Genomic DNA, 21,955 nt, shown 5'->3' on the forward strand with positions numbered 1-21,955 from the left:
ACCATGGTTCGGATTTCCATGAAGGGAAGTCTTCTCCCTCTTTCACGAAGTATCCGTTCAGAGTCTTGAAATATGGCTCACCATTTGCCATACTATTCTTCTGTCCTGTGGTTTTCTTCCTTGGGTTCTTTGGGTTAAACCCTAATCCACAATGGGCATTGGCTGGTATCTCCGGAACGCTGCTACCTCGTTGGTTTTTACCCAATCCCAATCCAGGGAAATATTTCATCTTTCTCATAATCTTTACAGAGGCTTCGCTCCATATTGTCAGGAATTTCCCTAGACCCTGGTCTTCTTCACTTGCAGAGGTAGTACAAATGTGGCCGATTTCAAACCCACCCAGCTGCACTTCTTGCGAGGATGAACCGCCTACTTCAATGTTGGCCAAAGTGTGTACCATTTTCGGGTCTCCAAAAATGGTAATCACTTTCTGATCATATATGAACTTCAGCTTTTGATGAAGACTTGATGCCAGGGCTCCCGTTGAATGTAATCATGGTCTTCCAAGCAACATATTGAAGGATGCTTAAATGTCGATGACTTGGAAGTCTATGGTAAAGCAGGCTGGTCCAATCTTGATACTGGTGGTAAGAATCCCAATCACCCCACCTCCCTTCTGGAATTGTCGTATGCCCTGATGGTTTGACTGGACGACTTCATTTTGTCTAGAGGTAAACCCATGCATCTGTCTGCTTTGAGGGGCATCACATTGAGGGCGGACCCATTGTCTATCGAAACTGGGGACTGATTCTTGTTACATTCCACCGTAATGTAAAGTGCCCGGTTGTGATTCTTTCCTCCGGGGTAAATCCTCTTCCGAGAAAAAGAGTGATCGAATGGCATAAGTGGCCCCCACTATGTGAGATAATTCCTCAGGCCCCATTTCTATGGGCACTTGAACCTTGGTAAGAGCTTTCAGAACAGCTTCTCGGTGGGTTGGTGATGCCATTAATAAACCCCAGATTGAGATGTTGGCTTGGGCCTTCTTCAATTGGTCTAGTACTCGGTTTTTTGGCTCAACAACTGTCGTGGACTGGCTAGACCGATATTTTTCCACTGTCAACTCTTTATTCTTAAAGTTTCGGCCACTCCTAGTTTTTGCCACCTCTGACTCTCTTTCTTTAATGACCAACCGGACTGGGCAAAAGTCCCCATCTTCTTCGTCACTATCAGTGATGATAAGAGGACCCTTGGGACAAATTCGGGTTTTACCTCCTTCATCAGACAAGGCCACGATAGACTTTCGGGCTTGATTTAGGATTCCTGACAGGGTTTCTCGCTTTTCAGCAACCTGTTGGACTGTATGGGGTTCTTCTGGTATCAATTGGCCAATGGCATGAAAGGCTTTCGAAGCCGCTTGGTACATCTTCGGTGCTTCCGCCAATGACTTATAGAAGCTGTGATCCTTCTTTTCTCCTTGAGAAACTGAAATTTTGGACCTCTTTTCTGGGGTTGAAATAACTGGGTGGATATTCCCTGTTGGGTCATTTACCGCTTCTCCCTCGTTGACATGACACATATAGAAATCATCATGTGCTCTTGCCCATGCGCGGTATTCTCTGTCACCCTGATACGGAGACGGGGGAGGAGTCCCACATAGATCTTGTGTCAAGGCCAAAGTTAACTTTACAGAGTTTTCCAAATGGCGAATTACTTGAGGGAGTGTCAACTGTTCTTTAACAGATTCCGGCTGTTGAAGCTCCTCCTGGTACTTATCATCCAAGATCACCGTCTTCATGAGTGTTTCCTGGATTTTATCTATATCCCGGTGGATCTCGTTCACCCGGAATGATAATTCCCATGGTGCGGGTCCGCAAATGTTCTCATACTTCTCCAGACGTGTCCTTGGTTGCCAAGGTTCCTCATCCTCCATTTCTTCTTCCCCTTCGGACACTTCATCATTGGATTCCTCTGATGTAGATTCTTACTCACTTTCATCTTCTTCAGATGATTGTTCTTCTTCCAACGGCTCTTCCCCTTCACCATTGATGTCCATAGGAAAGATACCTCAGGTGGGGTCAATCTAAAATTCCCCGAGGCTGATATCATTGATCCATGCGTCCCAGGTTTCACTTCTTCGAGGTGGATCTGGATAGGAGAATGAATCTGAATACAAGACCAGGTCTTCTGGAGGAGTTCCGAATAGATCACAGGCCAAAGCATTGACTAACCAAGTCATATTTTTCAACCCATGGAGGGTTCGAACGAGTTCATCGCTCTCATTTGGCATCACCAAGCTCTCACAACGTGCTGCGAAGTTACTACACACCAGATCTGGAAATAGAGAAGTAGCCTTGTACAGGATCTCTTGAGTATGGGTGGAAACGTCGAGTATATCTGCGACCTGATAGAAGGCGCTCATGTTCCAACGCTCAAAATCTTCTCTGGACACCGTCCAATCGCCTCTGGGAACCTCTGGAGATGATATCTCCTCATCATCTCTGCTTTCATACTCATCTGATGATATGGGTTGAATAAGGTCGGTAGGGTCATTATTATCATCGCTTCCGATGTTATTTACCCAATCCATCTCTTCTACTCCTTCATCCTCCATCGTTGGACTTTGCTCGGTATACTCTATCCATCCCTCGTGGATATCTTGGTTGTCTTCCTCATTTGAGCTGTTGTCAATATCTCCCCTTACATGGGCAAGAGAGACTTCTTTGGTCAGAGCTTGTCCAATAGCTAATGCTGAGACTGCTTTAAGGAGCTGAGGTGTGACTCTGGTGATTTCAGTCCCTTCTTCTTCTTCAGGAACCAGGTGAGATATTTTGGATGAGGAGAAACCATACTTGCACAATGGTGTCATTATCTCGAGACCCTCTAATCCATACTCCAAGAAATCCAACTTTCGAAGCCGGTTGATGGATGCTATACCTCTACCTTGGTCACATGGTTGCCCACCTGTTCGGATATTCCCGTCACAGCTGGTTCGGGAGCAATAAACGCAAATCTGCATCCTTTCTGCCCGTGCTTACCATGACTGCTTATCTCTTCCTGAATACCATGGGATGGGCTGGATCAATGTGGTAGGATCTTGGAATGGTGTCTCTTCTTGCAGCATGTTCACTGATCCCGTAGACGACTCTAGGGAATAGGTCCCCTTCACCAATGGTTGTGAGATTTTCCATGTAGGTATTTGGTATTCTACCCATGTGGCACCTTCTGACTTTGGATGATAGAAAGGGGAATCGGGCCGATCCACTTCCTGAGACACCTCTTGTCGAATCTGTGGTTCTTTTTCCTCCTTGAGTTTCTTGGTCAACATTGCTATATAGACGTGTGCCTTCATTAGCTTCCTCTTCCCGACTGGATGAATCAAGGTAGTAGGATCTGCTTGCTCGGCACCCTCTTGAAGCATATTTACTCCATGGTTAGGTAGAGGATTTGTGGTGACATTTGGCGGCCGCTTCTTTCGAAGTTCAATTTTACCCTCATCAATCAAGTCCTGGATCGCATGCTTAAGAGCTAGGCATCTATCCGTATGATGGCCTTGTTGGTCGTGGTAATGACAGATCAGATTGGGCTTATACCGGTAGGTGGATTGTTCAAATCCACGAGGCTTAGGAGGGACGGAATTGATCATTCCCTGTTTCTTGAGCTTGGTGAATAACAATAAGGGCATCATTCCTTCAAAGTTGAAATTCCTCCTGGGTGCTTCAGATTCAGTTTGGATCACGAGAGGGGTGGATCCTGTGGCTACCACGGACTTCGCCGCCTGGCTGCTTGTCCCTATAGCATTTCCTCCTTTGGCTCTTGGGCTTTTCCTTGCCGAATAGCTTCTACGATGCTTCACGGGTCATACCCTGATTCTGCCTTTCTTTAAAGATCTTATCTTCAATCTTCTTCCCGATTGTCATAAGAGCATCAAATGTTTTGATGTGCTGGTAGTATATCTTCTCACGGTACTCCCCATACAGATTTTCTAACAATATCTCGACCTGCTCCTCCTCAGTAGGGCGGTTCCACATTTTCGCGGCCTTCTCCCTGAACCGCATGATGTAGTTTGAGAACTCTTCACTTGGTTCTTGCCTCAAGGTTTCCAATTCTCTTCGAGTAATATCCATCTCAGTGTTGTATGAATATTGCTTAGTGAAGGCTTTAACCACAGAGGCCCATGACTGGGTTTGGGTGTGATCAAGCTGGGTTAACCACCTCAAAGCAGATCCGGCCAAAGAATATAAGAACGCCTGTCCCATTTGGTTTTTAGAAAGTCCCCATGATCTGGCAATGGTGGCAAAAATCTTGAGATGAGCCCTAGGATCTCTCGATCCGTCGAACTTATCCAATTTCCATTTGAAATCTTCGAGGATTTTCCCTTCGGGAAAGAACACCAGGTCTTCTTCATCTTTTTCTTTGACTTTGCCCTTGACAACCACTTCCAACTCGGCTACTTTTTCTCTCATTTTCTTCTCCCTTTCAGTCTCAAGAGGGTCCATAGGGTGGCTATCTTCCCCTTCTTCTACTGGTATGATGATTAGAGTCTTGAGGGCTGCGGGGTTTTTTCTGGACTTCTTGCTCTGCTGGTCCAGCTATGGATCCGCCCCTAGATAGTTCATTGACTGACTGAACTAGTTGTACCATGAGTTGCCACATTTTGGCCATGTCTACTTGCAACCTATCCACTCGATCTTCGACGTGACTTTCAGACAAGTGATCCTCCGAAGGATTCATGTTACTCACAAGTGATATCTCAGAAGATGAACTAGAAGACTGAGAAGGAATTAGGGATCTTGAGGAGAATGGTGGGTTGGCTCGAGTCAACCTTCCGTCGTGTCGGACCCAGATGGATAAGGACAGAATCGTGCTTCTACGAAAGAGAGAAGAATACCTAGTTTAGATCCTAAGAAGGCTAAAGAAGAATTTTATTTTATTTATCTATATTTTTTTTTTCTTTTCCTTTTGAGTTTTTTTTTATGATTTTTTTTGGGTATTTTATAACATTTGTTTCATTTTATTATTTTATTCGACTCAAGTAATCGGAGTGGTCATCAGAGTTTCAACAGACTCCTTCTGAGACCAGACTTCGAATGCCGTCATTGCCCAAGCATTTTCGAACACAACAACAAAAAACAAACAAAAGAGAGATCCTAGTTACCGGGTCATTGATGATTATGTCTGGAGTCAAGATGAGATGCCTTCTTTTTTTTTTTCTCGAGGGGCATGTAAGGTTCCATTATATGGAAGTGGACTTCCATTTTTCTTTGAGGGACCATTGTGGGACTATGGAATTCCTTATCTTTGGTGGCACCTCATATCAAAACCAGGTTAATTGTCAAATGACCCTAAACTCGGTCTTTCTTACAGCTAACAAAGGTTAGTTTGTGTCGTACCCTAATCATATGTGGTCTATTTTTCTACATGATGCATGTAATGGGTAGGCTTCCATAGGATAGAACAAGGCCACCCTTGACAGAACCGATATACCTATCGCTCGTGGTCGCGAATTGTAGGCACGTGATTCTTTTGATATACTTGGAGAATAGGTCACACAAACTCAGAGTAATCGAGCTAGTGCCTTTTTTGAGTGGCAGAGCACTCCACAGCACACTAGTGAATACCCTCGCTGGTGATTCTAAACTCGTACGAGTAAATATCAAGGGTCGTAGCTTCGCGCGAATTACCCATGACTACTCATGGGATCCAACGACTAACTACGGGGGTAAGAGGAGTTTCCATGCAGTGTATGTGTGCAAGAAAGTGGTACAGGAAGCGGCTATCATCCGATCTCAGAGTACTTAGCATGACGTGCCTCACCTCCCCGGGGGTAAAGGCACGACAGGGAGTATCCTCGCCGTTTGATTTCACTTCGAGCACTATGCATGATGCGGTTAGTACACACAAGGGTTAGCCAGACAAATATATTATGGTATTTGTTTATTTATTTTTTTTGCATTTTGTTTTGTATATTTTTTTTATTCTTTTATTATCATTATTTTTTTATTTTTTTTTATAAAAGTTTAGAGAGAGCATTCTGTCATTTATTGATAGCACCTATTTAGAGAGTTTGACCTCGGGTGGACATTTGCCCACCATGTCCCCAGTGGAGTCGCCACTGTAAGTACCGCGGTCCTTCGGGACGAAGGTTTTCTCAACCCTTTTGTTTGGGTATTGGTGACATAGGGTTTTGGGAGATACATGTGTGTGTATATGGATGTGGATACCATTGTCAATGTATGATAAATAGGGGATTGGGATCATGCATTAAAAATGTTAACATAATGATAAGTCGCCACCTAGGGTTAGGGCCTAGGACCCATTAAGTGTAGCCCTACCCGTGGTGAGCGGAATCAGGCTACGTGACTCCATATGGTCCAACCAAAGGTTTGGGTAAGGGGTCAGGTTACGAGTGTGGGAAGGTGTTAGGCACCCACCGCGCCTGGCCGAAGCCGGTCTCTCTGTGTTAGATGCTACATAAGGACGAATGTTGTTTCTCTCTTATTACGGGGATGGAGGATATTATGAACTACATTCAGATGCTATGAATTGAACTAAAGTATAATAAACTACATTATATATGTGAAAAATGTGGACTAAAATGGTAAAATATGAAAGGACTACATTAGATCAACAAAAATGCAATAATTATACCTGTATGGTTGTATGCCCCTGGCTCAGGGGAGATGGACAAATGGACCGACACTGCTTCTTTCTCGGCAGAGTAACGGCTCTTTCGAGTGATTTGGAAAAGAGTAAACAGACAGAATAACGTCTATAACAAGGGAGTTTCGATGGTTATCTGTGCACAGACGGGATACCAAAGCTAAGAAGCCAAAGCGCTCTATACTCAGAGGGACAATCGAAGGATCTGTCCACCTCAAGAAAACTTCAAATACTCACACTCATGAGAGAAAGAGGAGAAATGAGGGTGAAAATGGAGAAAAAGATGCTAGGAATCACTTGGGGAGGGTCTCTCCACCCAAAATTCCTTGGGAAATGTGGGAGGGGACCCTCCTATTTATAGGGAGGGACATTTTCTCTCTCCTGGCCGAAAAAGTCCTCCACGGCGTCGTGGGTGACGTCAGCAGACTGATATCACACCCCCTCATGACGCCGTGGAAATCCGGTACACCTCCCCACAGTGCCGTGGGAAGGTACCCACGGTACCGTGGGAAGAGTCCACGGCGCCGTGGGCGCACAGTGCCATTTTTCCTTGTTTTTGGGCCTAAAATGGGCCATTTTGTGCTCAGCATGGTTCTTGGTCTTATGGGCCAGGTATCTTTGGGTCTGAAAAGAGGGGGGGTGCGTCGTCCATTGTCCATGTCCCGTTATCATCATCGCCAATTAGGGGGTGACGAAAATCAGTGTCTACACTATAAAATATATATTGATATAATATATATGTTATAAACTTTAAACGTCAATCACATTTTTTTATATAATATATTATATATGAAGAAAATAAGTGATATAATACATTTTATTATAGTGTTATTTTTTGTAAAATTGATAATGTTCTTCTCGACCCATTTCAGCCCATGCATTTCTTTCCCCTCCTCATAATCAGGGCCAATCAGGGCGACCCCGGCCCGACCCTGAGGGCGGGTCACAGTTGGATATTTTTGGCCCTGAGTCAGGGTCGGGTCGGGCCTGGACTCAGCTATGGGGATTTAGGGTTGGGCTAGGGTTCTATAATGCCCGACCCAATCCGACCCTGTTGCAATCCTATGAGGAGGCATTTAGGAATACAAAAGAATTGGGTCGATCATGTAACCATACGTGAAGGCTTCCGGACTCCCAAACCAGGAGTCACAACCTCAGAGTCGGACTAGGTGCACTAGAGAGATGTGGCCGGGCTTTATTAAGGGCTTTGGAGTGAGGTTCCCACATAGGGTTGTGAGTCCCCTGATGACAACACTAGACTTGAGCAGGACATTGCAGTGTGGATCCCATGCCTCAATCTTGTGTGCCCCCACAAGCTTCATATAATGACAATTTCATTAATGAGGGTTTACGATTAAGTGTCAGCTTTGAATTGCTACAACCACAATATTATTGACAAGGACCCATCTCATTATTCCTTATATGACACATCTTGTTGTCATCAAAATGCTGAAGTGAGCAATTGCTACCTTCATTTGATTATTTTTCTATATTATTTTTAAAAATTATTTAATGTAGGAGAAAGTTTTTTTCACCACATGGTGAATGCTCGTCACACCATCCAAAGGTTTTCAAACTCTTCATAGTATATTCTCCAAAATAGCCTCTTGATACCCAATGTAATGTAAAGCTAAATTTTTTTTAATAATTTTAAAGTGACTAATAGGGTTATAAATGGTCTTTAAACGGGTTATAAGCAGGCTAAATGGATTACCATATATTTTTTTTGGGTGAATCACTTAAACCGTTTAAGGACATTTTATAACTGAACATGTTTTTCAAGAATGCCAGATTATTCATCGATCGATGCTTGAGCCTAACATGTTTAGGAATCGTTCTAACCAGTCTTGGGCTTCCACTGATCGACTCAAGTTAGACCTTCCTGTGCGAGCAAACTTTTGACACCCCTACTTTTGGAAATAAGATATTGCCTAATAATATATATATATTTATATGCTGCTATACCTGTAGCAGGAATGTTTCTACTACAAGTGTAGCATCAAAAATTCGTTCTCTACGCTTTCTTGCGTTGATTTTTTAATTATTATTTTTTATTAAAAAAAATAATATAATAACTCATGTGAGGAGGCACAATGTTCGCCTTAGGCTCATAAAGTCTTTTGACTCTTTTCTCCTTCTAAATACATTGAAGGAGGTGTCGGTATGGGCAATCCTAGAATAGAAAGAAATATGTAGACGTTACCCAACCTAAACACCAAAAGCAAAAGGGCAGGTCTACTTCCAGGTCCTTGTGAAGGTTTGGTGATTCTCGAGGTTGATACCCTTCTCTGGAGTTCATACTAATTACTAGAAGGAAGAAAGAACGCTAACCGATATTGTGTCTGGGCGTGTACTTGCACCTAAGGGTGTCAAAATCAAACGGAAACCGTTTACCGAAACTGAACCGAGCCATTTACATTGAAACCGTGAAACCAATTAATAAATGGTTCAATTTTGGGTTTTAAAATTGGGACCATTTAGTTAGATGGTTTAAATCGAATCGAAACGTTTAAACTGTTGGTAAACCGTTTAAATCGAAACAAGTATTAGTAATATGTATTGGCAATAAATTAACTATTAGAGCCTTCATACAATAGGTTGCTGTTAAATTTGAAAACAATGAGAGTCAAACATGGATTGGTAGAATTGTATATGTGGAATTTGTAATAAAATAATTGGATTGGATTCATTCGAATACATTAGTCTAATAGTACTCAATGTTTCTATGAATATTTATGACTTCTCTATGAATTAAAATCATATCTTTTTCAATGTCGCTTGTTGAGTACATCCAGCAAACATTAAATTCAATGTAAAACAGACAAACATTTAGGAACCAAGTATCTAAAACAATGATCGAAACCATTTAGGGCCGATAAACCGAAACCCTTTAAAATCCAGAAACCAAAACCGTTTACTAAATGGTTTTGGTTTCAATAATTGAAACCATTTAATAAACGGTTCAATTCTAGTTTCACCTAAAAATCCTTGCACCAAACCGGTTACACCGAAACTGAACCATTTAACACCCTTGGAAAGGCAAAAAGAACCAAGGGCAATGCTAGTCTTTTCGCTTTGGGCTGTGTCTGGGCATAGGTACATGCCTAGACACAACACCGGTTAGCGCTACCTTTTCTTTACTAGAGATGCCAAGTGTGAGGTGGACTCCAACCACATGGTATGTATGTCGGCTGGTTACCCATCTTGGTAAAGAAGAGAGCTGAGATTGAAGAAGAGATTAATTGATAGTTTACGCTCTATTGAGGTAAGGTTGTCAATTTGGTACTGAAACCGTTTATTGGATCTGTAACGTATCGAATTACCCATACCGTATCATATTATATTGAATACATTTCAGTACGGTATCGTTATGGAGGTTGATACCGACGGTATATATCGATACCGTACCGAATTACCAATATATATATATATATATATAAGAATATAACATACTAAATATAATATATTCCATACTATATATACTAATTTATATATATAATACAAGAAACTATATAACAAATACCATACAGCAAACCGATACCATATAATACAATATCGATATAAAAAAATTGTACCGTACTCGATATGGTATAGTATGATATCGGTATATGGGGTGTTTGGTTTCCGTACCGTACCGATACCATACCAATTGACACTCTTACATTGAGGAAGCCTTGCCTCTCTCGGTAAACAGGAAGCCTTAGTCTCGATCTCGTTAGAGATGTTGATAGATAATCAGATGCTTGTCTATTCTTTTCAAGTAATAAATAGAAAACATACGGTTACTCCACTTCTCAACTACTCCCACTTCCTCATAACTATCTCATCCCCATAACCACCTCAACTCACATGATACTCCTATCTACATTAGATAATTAATGTTGTTACGTACATGTCATAACAACTTTTGGAAATAACTAAATACCACACGCTAAATAACTATACCATACCCGCATGCTATAATACCACCCCACTGCATGGAGGGCTCTGTCGATGATACTTACGAGTTCAATTTCATTCTATGGATTCTGGAGATGTGTTCTTCTCTTTTCATGAATCTTACATGTTGACTATGAATAAAATATTATTTTACTAAAAAAAAAAAAATAATAATACCACCTCACTCCAATATGCATGGGATATTAATATGCACACCATAGTAACAAATTCCATATTTTAAACCCGGGTTAACTCCGTTTAATTTTATCTAGGGATGTAAACGGATCGGATATGGATTGGAAGTGATCGTATCCGGATATTTGCTGGCTGGATACGGATATTCCTAAACGTATACGAATGCAAAACGAATTCGGAATTTCAACCATCAGTTTACATCTCTAACTTGTGTAACCTAGACCTTTCTACCCCCAACAAATACGATTCACTCTCAATCCATGTTTTAGTCTTTTTTAAATTCTCATTTCCTCATTGTTTAGAACCAGTTGAATCTTCAAAAACCCTCTATAGCACTAGTTGGATATCTATTCGGATTGGATAATTTTTTTTTTCGGATTATTCGAATTCTCCTAAACGGATATAGATACCCCTCACGAATACGGATGCGAATCGAATTCAGATTTTCGGGTACCCATTTACGTCCCTAGTTTTATCAAGAGACTTTGGCCGATATGTGTTGTTGGAATATATTCTAAGTCAATTTTGTATTTTCGATGAAAAAAATAGTTGTTTTTATAGAATATGAAATCAACTTAGAATGCATTACTAGAATGCATACCAAACACAGCCTAAAATTTGCTCTTCCAAAAGTAGATGGATTTACTTTGCCCCCAAAAAAACAGTTTTATTTGTCTGAATTGGAAGAAGGTTTTTTATTTTACCCTTTTTCTGGACATTATATATACAGATTATAGGCTTATCATCCGATAGCAAAAGCGCCAAAAAATAGAGCCTGGCTCTGTGTGTGTGTGAGAGAGTGAGAGAGTGAGAGAGAGAGAGAGAGAGAGGGAGAGAGCATAACATGGCCTTCTTCACCTTGTTGGTAGGTCTCCTGTTGGTGCTGTGGAGTTTCCGAGCATGGTTCTCCGGCGCGAGGAACGAAAGGCTCCCACCAGGCCCCGTCTCTCTCCCCATCGTTGGGAACCTCTTCAAAATCGGTAACAAACCCAACGAGTCTCTCGCCCAACTCGCTAAGACCTATGGCCCACTCATGACTCTGAAGCTCGGTTGTTTGACGAACATTGTTGTTTCCTCTGCCACCATGGCCAAAGAGGTACTCCAAACCCACGACCAGGCCTTCGCCGGTCGAATCATCAGGGATTCCATTCGGGTGCTGAACCACCACCAGGGTCCATTATATGGCTCCCTCCCTCGTCTCGGTGGCGAAACCTTTGCAAGCTCTGCAAACATCAGATCTTCACCGCACAGAAACTCGACGCCAACGAATCCCTACGGCGCCAGAAGGTGCGGGAGCTCCTCGATCATGTTAGCGAAAGTGCCCAGGTTGGTCGAGCCGTTGACATTGGACAAGCCGCATTCACCACCACCCTTAACCTGCTATCGAACACCATCTTCTCCGTCGACCTGGTCGGTCCAGACTCCGAGACCGGACAAGAGTTCAAAGCGTTGGTGTGGAGAATGGTGGAAGAGGTAGGAAAGACAAATCTTTCGGATTTTTTTCCTATACTGAGACCATTAGACCCACAGGGTATAAGGCGCCGTATGACGATTTATGCAAGAAGAATCTACAAGCTGTTTGACGAAATGATCGACCAACGATTGTACTCCAGAGGTTCACTTCCTTCTCCTCCAACGAGGAATAATGATCTACTAGATGTCCTGCTCGATCACTTCCAAGACAGCACTTCGGAGTTCGGCCGTCCTGATATCAAAGCGTTGCTTGCGGTCAGTACCTATTTCTCAAATTCGCACTTATTTGGAGTTCGGTTCTTCTGCACGTACCACCTGTCCTGTTTTTGCCATTTTACAAGGGGAGGAGGGGTTTCTATGGAAACAAAATTAAAATGTCATTGGCTATGAGATTTACGTTCATGCAGATGATCCATTTCCTCTTTTCTGATTATATATGTATGCTTGCATGTGTATGTGCAATATCGGGAGATATTTGTAACACGGACAGACACGACTGTTAGAATTTTAATTCTAATAAAATTCTATATGGACATAATTAAATCCCTAAACCAGGCTAATTAGGGTTTTGGTCTAATAAAGTGGGGTCATTAAGTTATATTAGAAGTCTAATGTGGACTGGCTTAGTGTGGGCCAGATAGATTCCTATTGGGACTGTAATGAGTCAGATCCTATAGGGATTACTATATAAGGAGAGCTAGGTCCCCCCTTTACCTAACACAACTTATTATTCTCAATTGCTATTGAGGAGTGCATTCTTGAAAGAGAGGGAGATATTCAGTGTTCGTTGTCCCTGCGCATTCGGTATTCTCATCAGGCCAGTTACTTTGGGAATAGAGGGGAAGCACCTAGATCTTTGTTCTTTATTTTCCGCTGCGATCATCATCACTATGGATGCGAAACAAGGTTGGTGGTTCTATCCCTATTTTCTATTATTTATTTGATTGTGTTCTTGAACGCCCTATGGAGATCCTGGCTTTTGGGATCTTGTCCCTATGAGGACCGATTTATTCTAACATGTGGTATCAGAGCCTCCATGGATCCGTTCTTGAACCTATATGGATTCAAAATAATAGAACATAATAAGGGAATCGAAAATTTTTCGATTCGAATCAAGGTTTTTAGGGTTTTTTCCAGTTTTCAAAACCCGTGACGGACATGGCATTCTCGCCGATTTTTTAGCCGCGAAAACAGAACCGATCACATGGGGCGTAGAGCTCGGAAAATCAGAATTTTTGGTGGGTGGATTACTGCCGACGGCTGCTGGACGCGCTCTCACGCGCCGGCGGCAGCCGCGGGTGATCTTCACTCGCCGGCAGAAGTTTAAAAAAAAAAAAAAAAAAAAAAGAGGGATTCTGGGGTTTGCTATCGTGCGCCTGATAGTATTTATGGGCGATGCTAACGTGCGCTACCCCGGGTCGGGTCGACCCGTTTTCCAACACGAAGACCCGACCCGGATGGTGACCCGTTTTGGGTTGACCCGAACCCGGTTGGACCGGGTCTGAACCGGTTCACTCTAACCGGGGGTTGAGCCAAATTGATTTGCTTTGACTTTTTGGATCGGTTTGACCAGTACAGTCAACCGAATTTGGACTTGAACTTTGACCGGGCTTTCTGGGGGCTACGAGACTCCGTTTGGGGTCTCGTTTTTTGCGTTGACTCTATTTTTCTGTGCTCTACACAATGGTGCCCTCTGTTTTGATTAAATATGAATATTTTAAATATTTTTGGTATTCTTTTGATGCATGTCCTATTATGGAATTTGTCGATTCGTTCCATTGGGAATCGAACTACTTTTCTGACTTGCTGGAATACCTACCTTGATGAACAGAATCGTTGGATTTTGTGTTAGTTTTAAGACATTAAAAACAGAGATGCATATTTTAAATATTCTTGGTATTCTTTTGATGCATGCCCTATTATAGAATTTGTCTATTCGTTCCATTGGGAACCGAACTAATTTTCTGACTTACTAGAATACCTACTTTGATGAACAATACTGTTGGCATATTTGTGTTAATTTTGAGACAGTTAAGCCCCTTGTCATAAAGTATAAAATAACACAATTTGTTTAAGGATGTAAGTAATTTTGGAATATCCCAAGAGAGGGTTCCATGGGTTCGACAGGATGCAGCCGCCAAAGCGACCTTCCTTGTTGGATTTGTGAAACACCGGTCTCATACAGTTGTGGGATGTCCTTCAACTCTAATGTGTGGTCATACACCCAAAGGTGGTGGTCATGTATTGATACTTGAAGGGGTATATGTACAGTATGCATATGAATAGGCTGACCCTAGAATTCTGCACACCCAAAGGTGGTAGATTTTGAAAGTTGAGCTGTATTCCCATGGCCACTGGTATGTAGGGATTTTTACAATTGCATGTTGGGAATTCAGCCCAAATGTGTTTTCACAACGATGTGTGTAAAATTCTCATTAGCTTATAAGGTTTCAAGCTGTACTTGCATCATGCTGATTATTGTACTGTTCATTGTTTAAATTTTCAGTCACCTTTTCTGTCAATAATAACATGGTCACTATTGAGATTCTTACTGGGTCATATTTTAAGAAATGGAAAGAGGACATTATGTTTGCCATGAAGATGGCAAATGTGCATACGTCCCTTGTTATAGATAAACCAATGGACCTAACAGCTGATAGTACTGAGGATGAAAAATTTGTGCATTCTGCATGGGAAAAGAGTAATCGCTTAGCTGTACTATCTATAAAGAGGTCGATACCGGAACACCTAAAAAGTGGTCTGCCTGAGAAATGTACTGCCAGGGAATCGCTAGATGCAATTTTCAAGAGATACAAAGTTTCATCGAATGTTAAGATTAGGAGACTTCTGCAAGGGCTATTTAATATGGAATACCATGGTTCTGGGGGTGTTAGGGATTATATTGTTTGGATGATTGACTATCAAACCAAAATCAAAGCCTTGAATATTGTTCTTCCTAATGCCTTGATTGTTCATCAAGTTCTTAATACCCTACCTTCTGATTTTGACATCATCAAAACCAACTACCTTTCCCATGACGGTGTCTGGAGTATCGATGACCTTATTTCTAGGGTTGTATCCGAGGAAGAGAAACTACTTGTTATCTCCAAATCCCATGAGAGTGAAAAGTCTAAAAACCATACTCATAAGTCTGCCAATAAAGAGTGCGATCAGATTAACAATTTGGGACCTAAGAAAGACTCTTTCAAGAAAGAGAGTGATCGCTACTTCTTTTGCAAGAAGAAGGGTCACATAAAGAAGGACTGCAACAAATACAAGACTTGGTTATCAAAACCCAGGCCATCAGGTAACGATTCTTTGGCTTTTGTTTGTGAGTCCAATCTATCATAAGCCTCATCCAGTACTTGGAGGCTAGACGGCGGGGTAACTAACTAAGTTGCTTTTACCATATAGGGATTCATAAACCGGAAGAGGCCAAATCAGGATGAATCAAGACTTGTCATAGGGAATGATGGATATGATTGACGTAAAGTTCGTGGAAGATATCATTTTATTACTAGTTTCTAGTTTTAATTTGACTGTAAAGAATACTTTTTATGTACCATCCTTCAGGCGGAATTTAATTTCGATTTCAGTGTTGGACATTGGTAATTACCATTTTGAAATAAAGAACAGTATGATAAATTTGTTTCAAATAAAGTTGGTTCCTGCATTACGTCCAATGGATTGTACAGACTGTGTTTATCTCCCAATGATATCTACGCCTTCCATAATATTGAAAACGTTGTTTCCAAAAGACCCTTACCTAAAGAACGGTCTTTCACATTGTGGCATAAGATGTTAGGTCATATTTCTAAGGCAAGAGTGGAAAGACTGATAAAGTCTGACATCCTACCTACTCTCGAAAGTGATCTAGAAACTTATGTAGACTGATGTAAGGGAAAGATGACCAAGATAAAGAAGAAAATTGTAGTCTATAGTTCTGACCTGTTGGAGGTCATTCACATTGACATCAGTGGTCCCTATTCAGCCACATTGTGTAGGAATTTTTTATTTCATCACTTTTAACAGGTGACTACTCCCGATATGGCTATCTGTTCTTAATTAAAGAAAAGTCTAAATTTCTTGACAAGTTCAAGATTTTTGGGACTAAAGTTGAGAAACAGTTGGGGAAAGTTATTAAAATTGTTAAATCCGATCGTGGGGGTGAGTATTATGGCAGACATGGCGATGCTGGATAGCTTAAGGGTCTGTTTTCCAAATACTAAGAGGACTCTGCGATAGTTGGTCAATTTACTATGCCAGGAAGTCCTGAGAAAAATGGTGTCGCCGAAAGACATAACCGCACTGGTGAAGAGTATGATTAGTAAGACAAATTTTACCTAAGTTCTTATGGGAGAAGTTTTTTGAAAACTACTCCTTGTATCCTTAACCATGTAGTTACTAAACCCAGAAATCATCTTAGAGTTTGGGGGTGCCCTGCAGAAGTAAAACTATATTATTCGACTTTGAACAAGTTGGATCCCAGGACTACTCATTACTATTTTGTTAGCTACCCAGATCATTCGAAGGGATATAAATTTTATAACCCCTGCGGAGACACTAGAATTATGGACTTATAGGCAGCGAAGTTTCTGGATTTTGATATGGCCAAAAGGAATGATTGTTCTCAGACTGTTCGAGATAGTGACATGGTTGGTATATTGGTACATGTTCTTCTACCTATTCAGACGGATGTGGGGTATACCACGCCATTAGTTACACCTGCTGGAGTTCAGGAGCCTGATATTGATAACGATCCTTGACATTCATGTAACACCTGATGAGATTCCTCTCAATCAGGATGCGATTGAGGATCCTATCATTGATGCAGTTCCAACTGAGATTTCTCAGATTTAGGGTGAGGCAGTGGTAGCACCATCACGAAAATCCATCAAGGGGAGAAATTCAAAAATACCATCTATCTATGAGGTCTATCTAAGAGAACATGACTACGACATTGGTTGTGTGGTTGATCCAGTTACTTATTCAGGCGTTGTTTCTAGTTCTCAGTTAGATTTGTGGTTAGATGTAATGAGAGATGAGGTGGAATCGATGAAACATAATGATGTTTGGGAGCTTGTTGAATTAAACCTGAGGGTCTTGCGGTGGATGGTTCAAACCATCTTACGTGGACTCAAGAAGTCTATTTACGGTCTCAAACAAGCTTCCAGGCAGTGGTATTTGAAGTTTGACAGTGTCATGACCTCATTCGGTTTTGTGAAAAACAAAGTGGATCAGTGTATATATCACAAGGTCAGTGGGAGCAAATTCTGTTTTCTCATATTTTATATAGATGACATCCTGCTTGCTAGCGGTGACCTAGGGATGTTGCATAAATGAAAGCAACTATTATCTAGGGAATTTGACATGAAGGACCTTGGTGAGGTTTCTTTTGTCCTTGGCATTGAGATCCATAGGGATCGTTCTCGTCGTTTACTAAGTTTTTCTCAGAGGGCTTATGTTGATCATATTCAGGAGAGGTTCAGTATGCTGGATTGCAAACCTGGGAATGTTCCTGTTCTCAAACTGAGCTCGATACAGTGCCCAAAAAATGAAGCTGAGAAGGATGACATAATGAGGTGCCTTATACTAGCGCACTAGGTAGTATCATGTATGCTCAGGTCTGTACCAGACCGGATATTACTTTTGTGATGGGTCTTCTTGGCAGATATCAGTCAGATCCTGGTCTTAGCCACTGGGTTGCTGCCAAGAAAGTATTATGGTACTTGTAGGGGATAAAAGATTATATGTAACATAAAGACACATTCCTGAACTCATGCTAGTAGGTCATACAGATTCCGACCTTGCTAGCTGTGAGAATGATAGGAGATCCACATCTGGTTAAATTTTTCTAATGGTAGGAAGGGTAGTATTATGGAACAGTACAAAACAAACATTGGTAACCACATTGACTATACAGGTAAAGTTTGTAGCATGCCATGGGGTTGCTACTCAGGTTATTTGACTCAGGAATCTCATAAAGTAGTTGACCATTTTAAATTCTGTGGATAGACCCATCCAGACATATAGTAATAACAGTTTTGTTGTGTTATTTATAAACAACAATAAAGAACTTAGAGGGTCTAAGCACATGAAGGTCAAGTATTTGACCATAAAGGAGACAGTAAAGAAAGGTGACATTGCAGTGGAGCATATTGGTACAGATGATATGGTTATAGATCCCCTAACCTAAGGTCTTCGCCCTTGTGTTTTGAAAGATATGTCATAAGCATGGGTTTAGGTGCATCATGGGATGCGGTTGGTTAGTGGGAGTTGTTTTGCTCCATTGTAAAATAAAGTTTATTTTCATCTGTAATTTTTACCGTGTGGTAAATCTTGGCTTATATGTATCAGTTGTCATTGCATGCAAAATTCTTTTGAACACTTGGGTGTTTCATTTATTGACATGATGTATATATATCTAGTTTTAAAGACTTAAGGAATGTGTTAACCTTAAGCAAGGCTGGGGTATTAAGTTATTAGCCTAAAGGTATGTCTTGTAACACATAAAGTAAAACTCGAGTTATTCAAGATGAGACATACAGATTCGTTAGAATCATAAAGATTATTTCTCTAGTGAGCTTGTGCCACTTAAAGAAGAGAAATTTTGGACTGACAAATTGATAATACATAAGGAATCACTATGTGAGTATTGCCACACTACCACATTACATCCATGTTAGTAGAGTTGAGGGCTCTCGTGACCATCATGGCGGTAACTGCATCTATGATCAAGAGACACAGAGCCTTCCATGGTTACGAGAGCCCTCAACTCTACTAACATAGATGTAATGTGGTAGTGTGGCAATACTCACATAGTGATTCCTTATGTATTATCAATTTGTCAGTCCAAAATTTTAAGTATTTGACCATAAAGGAGACAGTAAAGAAAGGTGACATTGCAATGGAGCATATTGGTACAGATGATATGGTTATAGATTCCCTAACCTAAGGTCTTCGCCCTTGTGTTTTGAAAGACATGTCATAAGCATGGGTTTAGGTGCATCATGGGATGCGATTGGTTAGTGGGAGTTGTTTTGCTCCATTGTAAAATAAAGTTTATTTTCATCTATAATTTTTACCGTGTGGTAAATCTTGGCTTATATGTATCAGTTGTCATTGCATGCAAAATTCTTTTGAACACTTGGGTGTTTCATTTATTGACATGATGTATATATATCTAGTTTTAAAGACTTAAGGAATGTGTTAACCTTAAGCAAGGCTGGGGCATTAAGTTATTAGCCTAAAGGTATGTCTTGTAACACATAAAGTAAAACTCGAGTTATTCAAGATGAGACATACAGATTCGTTAGAATCATAAAGATTATTTCTCTAGTGAGCCTGTGCCACTTAAAGAAGAGAAATTTTGGACTGACAAATTGATAATACATAAGGAATCACTATGTGAGTATTGCCACACTACCACATTACATCCATGTTAGTAGAGTTGAGGGCTCTCGTGACCATGGAAGGCTCTGTGTCGCTTGATCATAGATGCAGTTACCGCCATGATTCGGTGTCTAAAACTCTATGGGATAGGATTGACTTTCTAATATGACCTCTAGACCAATTTATTTTAAAAATTGTGCACATAAAGTTTTCTTAAAGAGTTGTTAGCCTGTGATTTGTTTTGGTCAAAACTATTTTTAAATCCTTTTAAAAATAAGGAATTTAATGTAAGTTCAAGTGGGAGAATGTTAGAATTTTAGTTCTAATAAAATTCTATATGGACATAATTAAATCCCTAAACCAGGCTAATTAGGGTTTTGGTCTAATAAAGTGGGGTCATTAAGTTATATTAGAAGTCTAATGTGGACTGGCTTAGTGTGGGCCAGATAGATTCCTATTGGGACTGTGATGAGTCAGACCCTATAGGGATTACTATATAAGGAGAGCTAGGTCCCCCCTCTACCTAACACAACTTATTATTCTTAATTGCTATTGAGGAGTGCATTCTTGAAAGAGAGGGAGATATTCAGTGTTCGTCGTCCCTGCGCATTCGGTATTCTCATCAGGCCAGTTACTTTGGGAATAGAGGGGAAGCACCTAGATCTTTGTTTGATTGTTAGATGCGAAACAAGGTTGGTGGTTCTATCCCTATTTTCTATTATTTATTTGATTGTGTTCTTGAATGCCCTATGGAGATCCTGGCTTTTGGGATCTTGTCCCTATGAGGACCGATTTATTCTAACAACGACCTCAACGACATTAGAGTGGGCGATGGCGGAACTACTCCATAATTCAGACTCGATGGCGAAAGTTCAGTCGGAGCTCCAAAAAAATGTTGGTGGGGGAAAACAAGTGGAGGAGACTAATGTCGCTCGGCTCCCTTACTTACAAGCGGTGGTGAAGGAGACCTTGAGGTTGCACCCATCAATTCCGGTCGTGCCTTGCAAAGCTGAAACTGAAGTGGAGATCTGTGGGTTCACTATACCCAAGGATACCCAAGTGTTGGTGAACCTATGGGCTATTTTTCGAGATCCCAGTATATGGACGAACCCGGTTTCGTTCGTTCCTGAGAGGTTCTTGGGTTCCTCGAGGATTGATTTCATAGGCCGAGACTTCGAGCTCATACCGTTCGGGGCTGGGAGAAGGATCTGTCCGGGGATGCCACTCGCGTTGCGGATGGTGCACCTGATGTTAGCTTCACTTCTGCAATCCTTTGATTGGAAGATTAAAGATGGGATGAGCCCAAAGGACATGGACATGACGGATAAGTTTGGAGGCAGCTTGCAGAAAGCTCTTCCCCTTAGAGCGATACCAATTGAGGTGAGACGATCTTGAAGGAAATATTCAGAACACAACCCCGGTGTTATGCATGCTATGTTAAGACAATAAGGATCCACCCCTTCTAGGGAAGATCTTTTTTATCTTTCTTGTTCAATTCTATGATTGATGTATGCCGCCCGCTTATCAAAAGCTGACGGTATATCCAACGTACCCTCTTCCATTATATATGTATTGAAAATAAAAATGACATTGTAGTGTATGGTATCATGAAAGTTCCATGAATTCCCAATAATTTACTACTTTTGGAATCAAAGGTCCAGAGTCCAATGCAAACTCATGTTTCACTCTTCACTTAGAATGTAAATAGATAGTCGAAAATTCTTATCCAATTTATGTTTATGAATCCATAATTGAAAAATCGGTATCCGAAACAAAGAAAAAACTAATTCCAATCACATCACCAACCAATCCTTACCGTCTCGCCCTGTGAAATAAAAAATATCATCCATGTTGTTGTCCTTGGGTGTGCTCTCATTGGCCCCCGTGCTGGTGTAAGGGCTGCATGATCAACGATCTCTTACCTCTAATTTATAAATACTATTTTATATAATACAATACTCTTATTAGTTCATGGCATATTACATATAATTAAACAAGAAATTAAATTTAAAAAAAAAAGATTTTGACATTTATATAAGAAAAATAAGAACCTTCACCATTAACCCTAGTGGGCAGTGGCTTCATCCTTCAACATGAACTCTTGTCAAGTTTTCGTCTTGTTGAGATCTCTGATCAATTCAAACCATTAAGAATGTAAATGGATATGCAAAAATCCATACATGATTCGTATTCGTAAAATCAATTTTCGAAAACTATCTAACTTATGTTCGGAAGCTAAACAGATGTGAATATGAATAGTATTATATCCGATTCATATTTGATCCATTTAGATCTCTACGTTTTACTATATTTCATGTGTCACTTTCTATAAGACATTTACGGAGATTTTGTT

The 21,955-nt window shown here is 40.9% G+C and overlaps 1 pseudogene; it reads left to right on the top strand.

Moving 5' to 3' along the window:
- The first annotated feature begins 11,581 nt into the window (after positions 1-11,581).
- Positions 11,582-20,997, top strand: LOC122654538 (annotated as a pseudogene).
- Positions 20,998-21,955: the final 958 nt, after the last annotated feature.

The sequence above is a fragment of the Telopea speciosissima genome, chromosome 1 (assembly GCF_018873765.1).
Source record: "Telopea speciosissima isolate NSW1024214 ecotype Mountain lineage chromosome 1, Tspe_v1, whole genome shotgun sequence".
In the NCBI taxonomy this organism is placed as follows: Eukaryota; Viridiplantae; Streptophyta; class Magnoliopsida; order Proteales; family Proteaceae; genus Telopea; species Telopea speciosissima.